Source organism: Musca autumnalis, unplaced genomic scaffold (genome assembly GCF_047663935.1).
Source record: "Musca autumnalis isolate F117 unplaced genomic scaffold, ASM4766393v1 scaffold_1, whole genome shotgun sequence".
Lineage (NCBI taxonomy): Eukaryota > Metazoa > Arthropoda > Insecta > Diptera > Muscidae > Musca > Musca autumnalis.
The window spans coordinates 183,398,191-183,412,319 of NW_027411644.1; the positions used below are offsets into that span (position 1 = coordinate 183,398,191).

The 14,129-nt window shown below is 35.1% G+C and overlaps 1 protein-coding gene across 2 annotated transcripts in view; it reads right to left on the minus strand.

Annotated features, from left to right (window-relative positions):
* Positions 1-13,225, minus strand: part of ppk24 (pickpocket 24) — a 396,134-nt gene extending 382,909 nt beyond the window's left edge. The window contains exon 1 of one of the 2 annotated variants that reach the window (XM_073959181.1): positions 12,936-13,225. The gene's annotated coding sequence lies outside the window, so the exon portion shown is untranslated. The remainder of the gene's footprint in view (positions 1-12,935) is intronic. The other variant, XM_073959182.1, reaches the window with a different exon arrangement.
* Positions 13,226-14,129: the final 904 nt, after the last annotated feature.

Here is a 14,129-nt window from a genome sequence, read left to right on the forward strand (position 1 = left end):
CTAAGCATGGATATTTCCAGGGTTTCGGAGTCGAGCCATTTTTCCTTCGACTCCGACTCCGACTCCAGGCCAGTTTTTTATCACGACTCCGACTCCGGAGTCGACTCCGAGGGTAATTTCCTATACCACTAAAAATTAATAAAATTTGCTAAATTTTTCAACTTTTCCTATACTAGGACCCTATATGCTTATCTCTTCTTTTCTCTAAGACAATTTGTAATGCAATGCGATGTAAAATTGATGTTCCGTATTGAATCTGCTGTATCTTATCAAAAAGAACAACAACAACAGAAAAAATTTAGAAAGTTTCAGTAGATTTTGCCGAAATATATGTACGAGTATACCCTCAGATTGTTTTTGTACAGTCTCCGAACAAGATTAGCATTTAAAATTTTCAGATTGATTTTACATCTTTGCTCTTTAATAATGGTAATACATATCCTCTTTATGAAAATTGTTTATGATCATTTTTAGGATTACTACAATTTCAATAGTGAAAAAGTCTATTTCCCAGTCGTTTCCCGACCATAGTTTCTTCTAATGTTTTATGCGATTGAGCCTCAAATATCAGATTCAATCATAAAAAATTGCGCATATTTGCGCCATTCCGAAAAAATCTAATTTTTCTCAACTAAAATATGAAATATTTTTATATTCAATTGAAAGGTTTACTCACACTAAATTTTGCTCCGCGTTATAACCGGGGCTCTAATTTATCAGACTAAACCAACACCTATCAAATATGTTTGCATTATCCAGAAACATTCACGGCTTTTCTCATGTGAATTGAGAAAAATTTAATTTAAGTAAATTTAAAAAAATAAAATTTGGAATGAAATATATGTATGTATATGGGACTATATCGTCACCATAAATGCCCGAAGACGTAACCCACAAAACCAAAACTTTACAGGAGAAGCAAAAAAACATTATAAAATTTGAAACTGTTTTACGGAATATTAATCTTATGAAGGCGAGTATATAGGATATTATCGATCATATACGAAGGGGAATAAGTAGTGAAACCAAAACCGCTGAATTGGTTAGTTTTGAGATCCTCCATTACAACAAAATCTGCAATATTATCCCATTTTCCGAAATGCCATTTCGTAAATAGGATCGTTGTTTTTGAACGTAGAAGCTTGAAATTTTGCCAGAGCATGTATTTTAGCTTTATGCATCAGATTACGTTAAAAAACGAATTTCGATTTTCATGTCGGTTACGTCTTCGGGCATTTATGGTGACGATATATACATCTGTACTGATTTGTTTGAAAATTGGCTCAATATTTTTTAAGGCTAGTTCAGGTTGCATGTGTCAAATTTCAGTGATTTTGGTGCATTTTTATCTCATATCAGATGCGAATATATATGGAAGCTGCATCCAAATCTGGACCGATTTTCATTATTTTCTATAGGTTTAATCCTTGTGCAGAAGATATGCTTTGTGCAAAATATTATATCAATCGAAGTATAAATGAGCTTTCTAGGACTTTTGATCAACTTTTAACACAAATTTCCCCTCTGTGGGACGGGTCACATATCTTTTTCGTTTTATTTTGTCGAAATAGGAAGATGGGTATGCCAACAGTAATTTGTTACTTACAGATTTTACGAAAGCGAAATTTTGACTTCTACAGTTCCTTTTTTTTTTTTAAATGCATATTTTTTAATTCGTTTCGCTTAAATACACGATTATTATGTTCTTAATGATCCCACAAAAACATATGCTGATCGGTTTATTCGTTTTCGAGCTTCAGTGGTCACCGCAAACTACTTTAGTAAAAACAGTGTTTCGTAGGTGGCCATTTGTCAGAAAACTGTGCAATATTTTTCAATAAATCAGATGAAAACAATATCTTTTGGAAAAAATTGGTAGATTACTTGTAAAAATTCATGAAAAATTTCATTTTTCGTGCACAATAAGTAGCCATAACCCCTTAATTGTGGACAAAATAAACTTATAATACTTTTTCCACATTATATTGTGAAGTATAAATATGTGAGATGTAAAACTAGTATTCCAGAGTGTATGTTTCGTCATAAATGTGATGGTATATTAAGAAATCGATTCATATTGAAAGATGCAATTATAATTCTATTGTCATGGAAAATTACTAAATATAATAAATCCTTTGCTTACAAGTTTACTCATAGATTTCCTATAAAATGAATAAACGATTTATCAAAATGTTAATAAAGTTAATCTCTCTATCATAAAAAAATAAAAACTCTTTTGATAAATGTAGAAAAAAACATTTTGCCCGGAGTCGGAGTCGAGCTTTTTTTCACGACTCCAGACTCCGACTCCAGCAAAATTTGCTAGACTCCGACTCCAGACTCCGACTCCGAAGCCCTGGATATTTCTCCACTAAGGCAGTTTTTTCTTAGTTTTTTTTTTTAAATAAGATAATTAGTTAATTACGATAATGTATAAAGCTCATTCTAACAAAAGAAATTAATGTTAATTTCCATAATTACAATTTGTCAGAAGCCAAGAGGGGATCTTAATCTCGGAAACAAATTTCAAAAATAAATATAAATATTAACCTTAATTTGTGACATCTGAATAAGCAATACGGAAAATCTCAACAATGTTATTTCAAACCTCAATCACATCAACCACCCCGCATTAACCCAAAGACAAATCTGAACACAAATGTTAAATTATCATCAAACAAACACACAAAATGTTCTTTTTAGTAGATTTTAATTCCCAAAGGTTTCTTATTGCCGGACTGTTTGTTGGTTCTTTTATGATAATAGGTTTGTTTCTTAGCTTGACATTTGTCCATCTGTCCCCAACCACCAGAGTACCTTTACACGAGCTTGCCACTTTTGCTGTTCTTATGAGTTGTATTTATTTCTTAGTGCTCTTAGCCATTACCATATTTGAAATTGCCTCCTTGTGCTGGATAGTTGAGTTTCAAATATTGTTGTTTGCCAATTGTCAAGTTTCTCTTAGGCTGGTCTTTTGCCAATGTCATTGGCACTGACAATTTCTGAGATTTTAGTGTGGTCCCATACTGTCCATTGCTGACATTATTTTTGTTACTGTTTGCCCCTACCCCATAATAAAAACGAATTTGCATTGGGGGATAATTTGCTTTTTGATTTTATTGTTAACGGTTACATATTATATTAATGTTTTCCAGTACAATTGTGCTGATATTCTTTATTTTGAATGAAGTTTTTTTTCATCGAATTTTTTTTTTTTTCATGCGTCATTGTCAAGTTGATGATGTTACTCTTAATATAATTATAACCTCCACCTACAATATATTTGAAAAGACACAAATATTTTATTATAAGCTACCAGGGAGGAAAGAATGGAAATAAGTTTCTCTAATATCTGAAACTTAAATGTTGTTGTTGCCCCGCAAACGTTTTAAGGACCATGATCTGCGAATCTGCACCTGGAATGTTCGCACTCTTTATAGAGAAGGTGCAGTCTTCGCATTGGCAGACGTGCTTGAAATGTACAAGGCCGATATTACTGCCATACAGGAAATACGATGGATTGGGAAAGGCGTCACAACAACACCTAAAAGTAACACACTGTATTATAGCTGCCATGACGTAAAGCATGAGTTTGGTTGCGGATTTGTAGTTAGTCGGAAACTAAAACATCTGATATCCAGCTTCACCCCAGTGAATAAAGACTTGCTGCAATTTGAATAAAAGCTAAATTCTTCAACATCAGCTTTATTTGCGCTCATGCTCCCACCGAAGAAAAGGACGAACAGACCAAAGATATATTTTACGAGCGCTTCGAAGAAACATATGACTGTTGCCCTGCCCATGACATTAAAATCATTCTAGGCGATTTTAATGCCAAAATTGGAAAGGAGAATATCATTGGCCCAACAGTCGGGAAATTCAGTCTCCACAGTGAAACATCTGACAATGGTATGAGGCTGATAGATTTTGCAGCTGCAAAAAAACATGGTAGTTAGGAGTACCAGATTTAATCATCTCGATATTCATAAGGGCACCTGGCTGTCTCCAGATCAAAGAACAAGTAATCAAATTGATCATGTTGTAATAGATGGAAGACATTCATCCAGCGTGTTGGATGTACGATCGTTCCGAGGCGCAAACATTGATTCGAACCACTACCTTGTTGCAGCAAAGGTACGTACCCGTCTAAACGTTGCAAATAAAGCACGAGCGGACTCAACGCGGAAGTTGGACATCGATATGCTGCAAACACAACAGATAGCCACTGCATATTCCACTCAACTAGCCCAATTGCTTATTGAGAGCACTCCTTGTCCCGATAACAATGGCAAAATATTGCCCACTCCATGCAAACAGCCGCAAAATCCATACTTGGATACCAGAGACCTCCACAAAGGAATTCATGGTATGACCAGAAGTGTCGTATTGCTTCTACTTTACAATCAGTAGCAATGATAAAGTTCGTGGGTTCGATTCCCAGGCCAGGCAACCTCAAATTTTCAACGGTGGCAAAATACCCCTCAGTGATGTTGGCGACATTTCCTGAGTATTTCAGCCTTGTAAAGCTTCTCTACAAGTGGTGTCTTATGACACGCCGCACAGTGTTGCCGCTTCCTTGTAAACGTGGACAAAAATAGAAGGAGTTAACCTAGGTCGATGAATTTTTATACAAGTACTTATGCGGGCATAGAAATGAAAAATTCCCATTTTGGTCCATATCGGTTCAGATTTGGATATATCCCCCAGATATATATTTCTCCGATTCTGCTATAACTCAGCCAATTTTAACTGAACCGCCTTCAAATTTAATATGGAATATTTGTTTGAGCCTCTGATCAGTTTTACCGATTTTGTTAAAAATCGGATCAGATTTGGATATATATATATTTATATTTTTATATATATATTTTTCTCCCATTTTCCTATCTCGATTTAGTTGACGTGACCAAATCAAGATATCTATCTGCGTCTAAAATAAGAACGTTTACAGGTTAAATTTACCATAAATGCCAGAATGAAGTCCGAAAATTCTACCAAAGAGTGAAACATCAAACAAATGGCATTGGTACAGGCACATCCTCCTGTAGAGACCAGCAAGGTAATCTGGTAACAGATACAGATAGCGTGCTCAGGATATGGAACGAACATTTCTCCAATCTGCTGGTATCCAATAGTAGCGAAGACGATGATACCACAGATCCAATCCCAGAAGATGGTATAGAATGTATACCGCCCGGCTAAGATGAGGTAAAAACAGCAATCAACCGGCTGAAGAATAATAAAGCAGCAGGAGCCGATGGCTTACCAGCCGAGCTGTTTAAAACCGGAGGCGACGCGCTGATAATGCGTATGCATCAGCTAGTTAGCACCATCTGGCAGGAAGAACGCGTACCCGACGATTGGAACCTGAGCATCCTATGTCCCGTCCACAAGAAAGGAGATAAAACTGTGTGCTCCAACTATAGGGGCATAAGTCTTCTCCCTATTGCCTATACGATAGTGTCAGGGATATTGTGCGAACGACTAAAGCCAATGGTCAACGAAATAATTGGACCATACCAATGTGGCTTTAGACCAGATATTTACCCTGCGGCAAATCCTATAGAAGACCCAAGAGATGCAGATCGACACATATCACATATCACATTTTTGTCGATTATAAAGAAGCATTCGTCAGTCCCCTCCGATCAAAGGTATTCCATGCAATGTCTGAATTTGTTATCCCCGCAAAGCTCATCCGGCTTTGTAAGATGACTTTAACTGATACTAGGTCCTCAGTTAAAATTGGAAAGAACCTCTCCGAAGAATTTTGTACCAAAAGAGGTTTCAGACAAGGAGACAGCCTTTCGTGTGACCTATTCAACATTTTGCTGGAAAAGGTAATACGAGATGCAAATGTCAAAAGAAATGGCATCATTTACACCAATAGCCACATGTTACTTGCTTATGCTGATGCTATAGACATAATGGGATGATCAATAAAAGAAGTAACTGATACCTGTAGGAAGGTCGAAGCATAATCTGCGAAAGTGGGTCTGGCGGTAAACGACGAAAAGACCAAATTGATGGTGTCGACGCGCAAAGCGTCCATAGAGCTCGGACCAACTGTGGAAGTTCGTGCCTACAATTTTGAGGTAGTTAAAGACTTCGTCTACCTCGGCACTGCCATAAACACAACAAACAACATCAGTTGTGAAATAAGAACAAGAATTGTATTGGCCAACAGATGCTACTATTGTTTAAGTAAGCAATTTAAAAACAAAGCCACATCTCGTCAAACAAAAATAACACTATACAAAACGCTGATACTACCCGTGCTATGGTACTTGCGTAAGCAGATAAGACAGTGCTTTGTGTGTTTGAGAGGAAAATTCTTCGAAAGATCTACGGGCCGATTTGCGTTGACGGTGAATATCGACGTCGTATGGACCACGAGCTATATAAGCTATACAAAGACATGCATATAGTTAAACGTATCGAGATGCAACGATTGCGTTGGCTAGGCCATATCATAAGAATGAACGATGATTATCCCGCTAAAAAGGCATATGAATGAATACATGCCACATGGCGGTGCACACAGAATCGGCAAGCCTAAGGCCTGGTATACCAGTCTTCATATATCGTCGAGATAAAGCGATTTTGAGATGTGTGTCCGTCAGTCCGTCCCTCCGTCCGTCCCTCCGTCTGTCCATTATAAATTGTAATCAAACTCCAGGCCGCAATTATGGACCGATCGTCACGAAATGATTTATGGAGGTCGGTTCAGACCAGAAAAGATACCTATTTTAATTGGTGATAATCGTGAAATATTTTGCGGGTGAAATGGACCAAATACATAATATTGATCCAATTTTGTAGCGGCTCTGTAGTTCACAATAATAGTCCGATCAACGTGAAATTTTAAATAATGAAAGAGTATATCGTCGGTGTCATGCTTAAGTGTTCCATACGCCATTTTTGACTTTTTGAGATACAGGTGGTTCTTATTGTTTTCCGGTATGCTCTTTCTGAATTTTTAATGGGTTTTATCTTATCTGCTCTAGTTTCCGAGATATCCACCCTTCGATGCAAAATTTTAAACTTTTTTCAGTTATAAAATTAATATTTTAAAAATTTACATGTTTAAAAAGTCAGAACTTTAATTTTCGATTCAGAAGTTTTTAATTTATTGAGGCAAAAATGGAAGAAGACGCATGCAATTTGAGATGGCTATCAGACAAAATTTAGATGTTTAAATGGACCACAACTTTTGTGTAAAAATTGTGAAGAAATATCAAGTAACAAAAAAAAATCGCCGGAGGGAGTTTCAAATAAATCTCGATTAAAGTTCACATTTTTAGGGGTTCTTTAGGTTTTCACAATTTTTCTTGAAAACCGCGGGTACTATGTAAATGGGTCTAAAGAAAATGTTGTAGGTGTGAAAATTCTGCACAAGATTGACCTTTATGAAATTTTCGTAGGTTTTACCGTTTTTGAGATATAGAATTTCAAATTGAGACAATGCACTGGCTGTATCGCCTCCTCAGTGCGCCTTAACTAACCATTTAAATTTGGTTAAGGCACACCGTGTGCTGATAGGTTTTTTCGTTTTCGAGCTACAGTGGGCATCGCAAATTGTTTCGGTGAAAACAGTGTTTCGTAGACGGGCGTTTGTCATGAAAACTAAGCAATATATTTCAAAAAAAAAAAAGAACGAAAAAAAATCCGAAAGTAGCTCAAGTTGTGACCTTTCAGAAGGTAAAATATCTTCTTAACAATTTGGTAGATTTCTTGTAAACAAGTACAACAAACATTTTGTGTGGGAGGTACGCGAAGGATTGTACCGATAGAGTCACTATTGGAACCTCTTCTATGTGTTACTGCCTTCAAGAGTTATCGTGCGCACAATTTTAACGAAAAGTTTTGAACTTTGTCGGGGGAGGTACACGAAGGAGTGGACCGATATCCCATCTGCGAACTTAATCTATGTTTGGACAAAATATTATATAGTAATTGTTCCACAAGCAACCCATACGGGACAAGGGTGACTTCTCTCATATCAATGAGTGCACCCACATTCATATTAGCTCAATAATATGGGACCTACTGTTTACCGCCGAGTCCGAACGCCGTGTCTTAAGACACCACTTGTAGAGAAGTTTTACATGGCTGAAATACTCAGGAATTGTCGCCAACAATGCTGAGCGGTATTTTACCACCGTTGAAAATTTGATGTTGACTGGACGGAGAATCGAACCCACGACCTTTAGCGTGCAAGCCAGGTGTGCATACCATTGCACCACGGTGGGGGCGATACTAAAACGTGGACCTATATAAACAGTTTTGTTTTGCCCTCTGGAAACACAAAATACCAAATACCGTTTGGGCGCGGGAGTGGTCTCCACAGATGGACAGACGGGTTTTCTAAAACGTTTTGCCTTTATAGAATCCCGATATTCCAATGATATCTGCCGATATGACGTCAATAGATAAGTAGTGCTCACTCTGATAAGGGTCCGATCCCTACTCTCAGACTTCCGACTTTTGCTAATAAACGATATAATTGCAATCTGGACTCTGAATTTTATTAAATCCAACACTTAAATGTCAAAAATTTCCATTATTTCCTAAATTTTAAACCGTTGCACCCATGCTCATGCCCCTCCCAAGACCCGCCACTCCACCGATGAAGTACGTATGACTGATATCAGTTTACGCACTTTAAAACTTCCCAAAACAAAAAATAAAATATATTTAAAAAAAATTAAGTTTCAGTGTTTTATTTAGAAATGCACTTAAAACTAGAAAATAATTTGTCGCTTAGCTTCAATAAATATATACTTTCTCATGATGGAATCTCTCAAATAAAACGCTTGCATTTAAATTATGGCAAAATTAAACGGCGTTTTATTTGAGAGATTCCATCATGAGAAAGAATATATTTATTGAAACTAAGCGAAAATTATTTCCTAGTTTTAAGTGCATTTCTAAATAAAACACTGAAACTTATTTTTTTTTTTTTGACCGCTGAGAAGAAAATTATAGTCAAGTTAGGCCGAAAATTTAGATAAAAACTTTAAAATGCCTGAAATCGTGTAGTACCGTTATATAAAGGCTATACCGAAACCTGGACTTATGTCCATAATTTTTGGTGGGGAAGTTTCTGTACCATTGGGGACTCCAAATGCCAAGTTACAGCCAATTCTGGCTAAAAATTAAGATAAAATCCTTAAAACACTTGAAATCGGGTGGTACCGCTATAAGGGGGCTATACCAAAACCTGGACCTATGTTCACAATTTTTGGTGGGGAAATGTCTGTATCATTGGAAATGCCAAATGACAGCTAATTCGGGCAAAAATGAAGATAAAGTCATCAAAATACCTGAAATCGGGTGGTACCGCTATATGGTGGCTGTAGGAAAAATTTGGCCTATATTCATGTATTGTCATCCAAATCTGAAAAGTGTGCAAAGTTTCAGTTCGATTGGTCAACTGCAACTGTGTGGAAAATGAGTTACCAGAGTTGAAATGCAAGTTAAATAAAACACCGTTAAAACACTGTAAAATGGACAAATCTTTGTTTTAATTTCATATTCATGTATTGTCATCCAAATCTGAAAAGTGTGCAAAGTTTCAGTTCTATTGGTCAACTGCAACTGTGTGGAAAATGAGTTACCAGAGTTGAAATGCAAGTCAAATAAAACACCGTTAAAACACTGTAAAATGGACAAATATTGGTTTTGATTACATATTCATGTATTGTCATCTAATTTTGAAAAGTGTGTAAAGTTTCAGTTCGATTGGTTAACTGCAACTGTGTTAAAAATGAGTTACCAGATTTGAACTAAACGGACCAAAACAAGTTAAATAAAACACAATTTGAATCATATTAGAAATGATATTTTACAAAATATTGAAGATTTTTGCAGGTGATTTGCTCAGTTGCATATGTTTTGACCATTAGATTTTATTTGTATTTTCAAATTTTTTCATAATTCTTGTTGGATATCGTGTTAAAATTTTTATTTTCTTATAACACTGTGCAACATTTTCAAGGTAATTTTGTGCAAACAATTTCATATGCGGTTTTTATGAAAGTACAGACGCAATAGATAAAAACCCTCTTTGGATTTTGTTTTGTTAGATCGGGTTCGGTTTTTATGGCCCTATCTAAACATGGCTAAATATTGACTTTTTAAAGAAAATCGGGGCTATATCTTTGAAACCAATACGAATCTTTCCATGACATCAGCAGCAAGCTTGTAGATAAAAACAAGAAGAATGTATTTGGAGACATAATGAGCACGAATAACCTTTTATTGCCTCAATTTTTATAATATATCTAAAATTTCCGTGATTTGTATATATTTCGCAGCGTATCTCCAAAACAGTCAAATTTTCCTTAATTTAATCTTTGGGAAAAATATTCACTGGTATGTAATACACAACTCTTCAGAACATATCATTGTTGTAAAATGCCTCTATCTCGTTGTTTCTATCATATTATCCAACGACAATTTGATAAATATATCAACAATACATTAAAATTTCAAATATGAGAATAAACAGCTTGTGTGAACGTTGTTTGAAATATGTTTTGTAGAAAGTATGATATGAAATACCGCCTAAACAACTTCAAATAAGTGGTTTACAGTTTCAGAATGTTCTGAAGAATTGCTAAGGACATTATTTGGAAAGTTTTTGCGAAAGGCTACTTGGTTCAACTCTCAATAGTTTGACAGTTTTTGACCATAATTCCAGAAATTATGTAATTTTTCTTATATTTTATCAATTTTGATGCGCTATATGCGATTTTTCGTAGTTCGTATGTCAGACATAAGTTCCACTACTTTAGGACTACAATATTGCTGAAGACCGCAAAGCAACATTCTTATTAGTTTCTGAGATAATGCACGAATCAATTAAAAAAAGCGTAGTTTTAGCCCGGTATAGATGAGGCCATAAAATCCAAACCCGATCTAAAAACACGAAACCCAACTAGGGGATTTGTAGTCTTAATATGTACTTTCAGAAAATGCCCATTAGAAGTTGTTTGCATTTTCAGTGTTGCACAGTGTAATTAAAGCATTGAACTATATATAATTGCAAAAGAATACCTAATTTTGCTTTCAAAAAAATATTTTACAAAAAATGTTCTACAACGTGCAATTTTGTTGCAAATGTATTGGCCACCACTATAGATCCATGATTCGTCGCCTGCAACGATTTTATATACGTCTTCTGATGCACCGCGATCGACATGGGATATAACGAGAACAAACTTTTTTGTTGCTCATGTCAGGGGTTCATGTAATTATTACATGAACATTACATTGTAATATTTAATGTAAGATGGTGGAAGATATACCCAAGGTGCACTGGCGATCTTGCACTAGACTATACAACACTGAAAATGCAAACAACTTCTAGTATGGATTTTTTGAAAGTACATATTCAGGCTACAAAAACCCTAATTGGGTTTTTTCCTGTCAGATCCAGTTCGGATTTTATGGCCTCATCTAAACCGGGCTAAATCTACACTTTTTTGCATTTATCAGGCATTTATTTCAGAAACGAATAGGAATTTGGCTTTGCTGTCTTTAGCAATATTGTAGCCCTAAACTAGTAGAACTTATCTTTTGAAGAAACCACATAAGAAAAACTCCATATAGGGCATCAAAATCTATAAAATATAGAAAATTTTACATAATTGCTGAAATTCTGGTCAGTATCGGCTAAAATATTGGGAGTTGAACCAAGTAACTTTTGCAAAAACCTTCCAAATAAAGTTCTCAACAATTCTGAAGCTCTAAAATGCTTACTTCATGTTGTTTCAGCGGTATTTTGCATCATATCTTTTACAACACGTATTTCAGACACAGTTCACACCAAGAGTTTATTCTCGCATTTCGGATTTCACTACATTATTGACATTTTTATTAAATCGTCGTTGAAAAATGTACTGAAAACAACGGGATAGAGGCATTTTACAACAATGACATATTCTGAAGAGTTGTGTATTACATTCCAGGGAATATTTTTCCAAAAGAAAATATTCAGAAAAAATTAATGGTTTCTGAGGTACGGTACGAAATTTATAAAAATTGTGCTATTTTTGCATATATTTTGAAATTTGAGGCAATAAATGTAGTTTTTCGAGTTCATTATTTCTCCAAATAGTGTATTCTTGTCCTTATCTACAAATTTGCTTCAGAGGTCAGAAGAAGATTCGCATTGGTTCCAGAGATATAGCCCCGAATTTCTTTAAAAACTCAATATTTAACCATGTTTAGATGGGCCATAAAATCGGAGCTGGATCTGACACAACAAAACCCAACTAGGGTTTCTTGTCGTTTGGGTCTGTACTTTTAACAAGTCTTCAGTTCGAGTTGTTTGCACAAGATCACCTTAAAAATGTTGCACAGTGCTATCAGCTCACGAACGGCATCAATTTTTTCTGGCACAATGGACGAGTGTTTTGGGACAACCTTCACGATCATCGTTTTTGAGCAAAAATGTAATGTCATCGATACAATCTTGTGGTGATAATCCACGTTGACATTTGGTAAAAAATGATCGGACGAAATTTTTGACAGGTAAATTCAATTTTTGTTGGAAAATTTTTTTCAAGTCGCTCTAAATAACGCAACACATAGTCGTACGTAGAACCGTACTGTGTAAGTTTGTGCTAAAAAATCAAACTTTCTTTGTCGCCTTCTTTGGGGGTATAAAATGATTTGTTCAAGGATTAACAAAGGGAATGAAAAACTTAATATAACATCCATAGTATGGTGGAGGGTATTAGAATAAAAATATTATTCTCGAAAAAGGATTATATTTAGTTAAGAATATTGTATTTTACTTTTTTATGTATATTTGTATTTTAATGGTTTGTTTTCCGAAACTTCTTTTTCTGCTCCGTTCCAAAGGTAACATAATTTCAAAACTCAATTTTTTACAAATAACCTAGATTAACAAAAAAGTTACTTACTTTTATTGCAAAAAAACTCATACACACACAAATGAAATAAATTCATCAATTTTTAGTACTTCATTCAAATTGAGATTTATAAAAACACATATTCTATAAAATAAGGGCACTTGTCTGTGTTTCATAAAATTTCGTTAACAATCACTGAAGCGGTAGCTGTGTTAATCCGTAAGAGCTTTGGACTACATTTAAATAAAATAATATCAGAACATATGCAATTTTGCTCACGGTCATTAAAACTAGGACGAACATTTTGTACTTTTGTAGTAGTGTGAGACCATGCAAATACTGGCAGTCAGGTAGGAATTATTATTTGTTGTATACTGAATATCATATCGACACCTCCAAATAATAGTATGCTAAGTCTAAAAAGTGAGTTTTGCAGGAGAAGCTCTCAAAGTTTGGAAATTTTTTTGAACTTCAGTACTATGCTAAGTCAATATTTGTTTATAACTTCTGTTCGGATTGACCGATCATTACCAAACTTAGACAGAATTTAAGTTAAAGGACGTTCGACACCTCCAAATAATAGTTTCCTAATTCTGAAAAGCGAGTTTTTCATGACAAGCTCTAAAAGTTTGAAAATTTCTTTGACCTTCAGTACTATGCTAAGGAAATAATTGTTTATAACTTCTGTTCTGATTGTCCGATCATTACCAAAATTTGACAGAATTTAAGTTAAAGGACGTTAAATATAAAAATGTAAAGAACTTGAAAACATGCTAAGTCGACTTAGCATACTATTGTTTGGAGGCGTCGATATGTGCCACAATTAACAAGAAAGAAAACTAAAAATTTAAAAACAAAACAATGCGTGGTTACGTCGATGTTTCAGGTTATATAGACACTTGCGGAAGTTGATATTGGTATTAAGATTGATATTAGATTTTCGTAGCCTTCTCGGGTTAAGGCTCACTGAGACGAATCGATTTTCTGGCCAAAACCCCAATTTTTTTTCGTAGCCGATCTCTATATTAGATAGTAAATATATTGAAACTAAGGCAACTTAAAAATTAGGTCAAAATACTGGAAGGTGTGGGCGTGGCGTGCTCCTAAAGACTACCATTTTATTCGTAACTTTGGAAAATACGCCATTTTGCAAAGTTCTGAAGAAAGAAATACCTATTCTCTTAAACTATAACATATATTTGCACTAATTCTGTTTCGAATTGATCAGTTATGACCTAAGAGGTA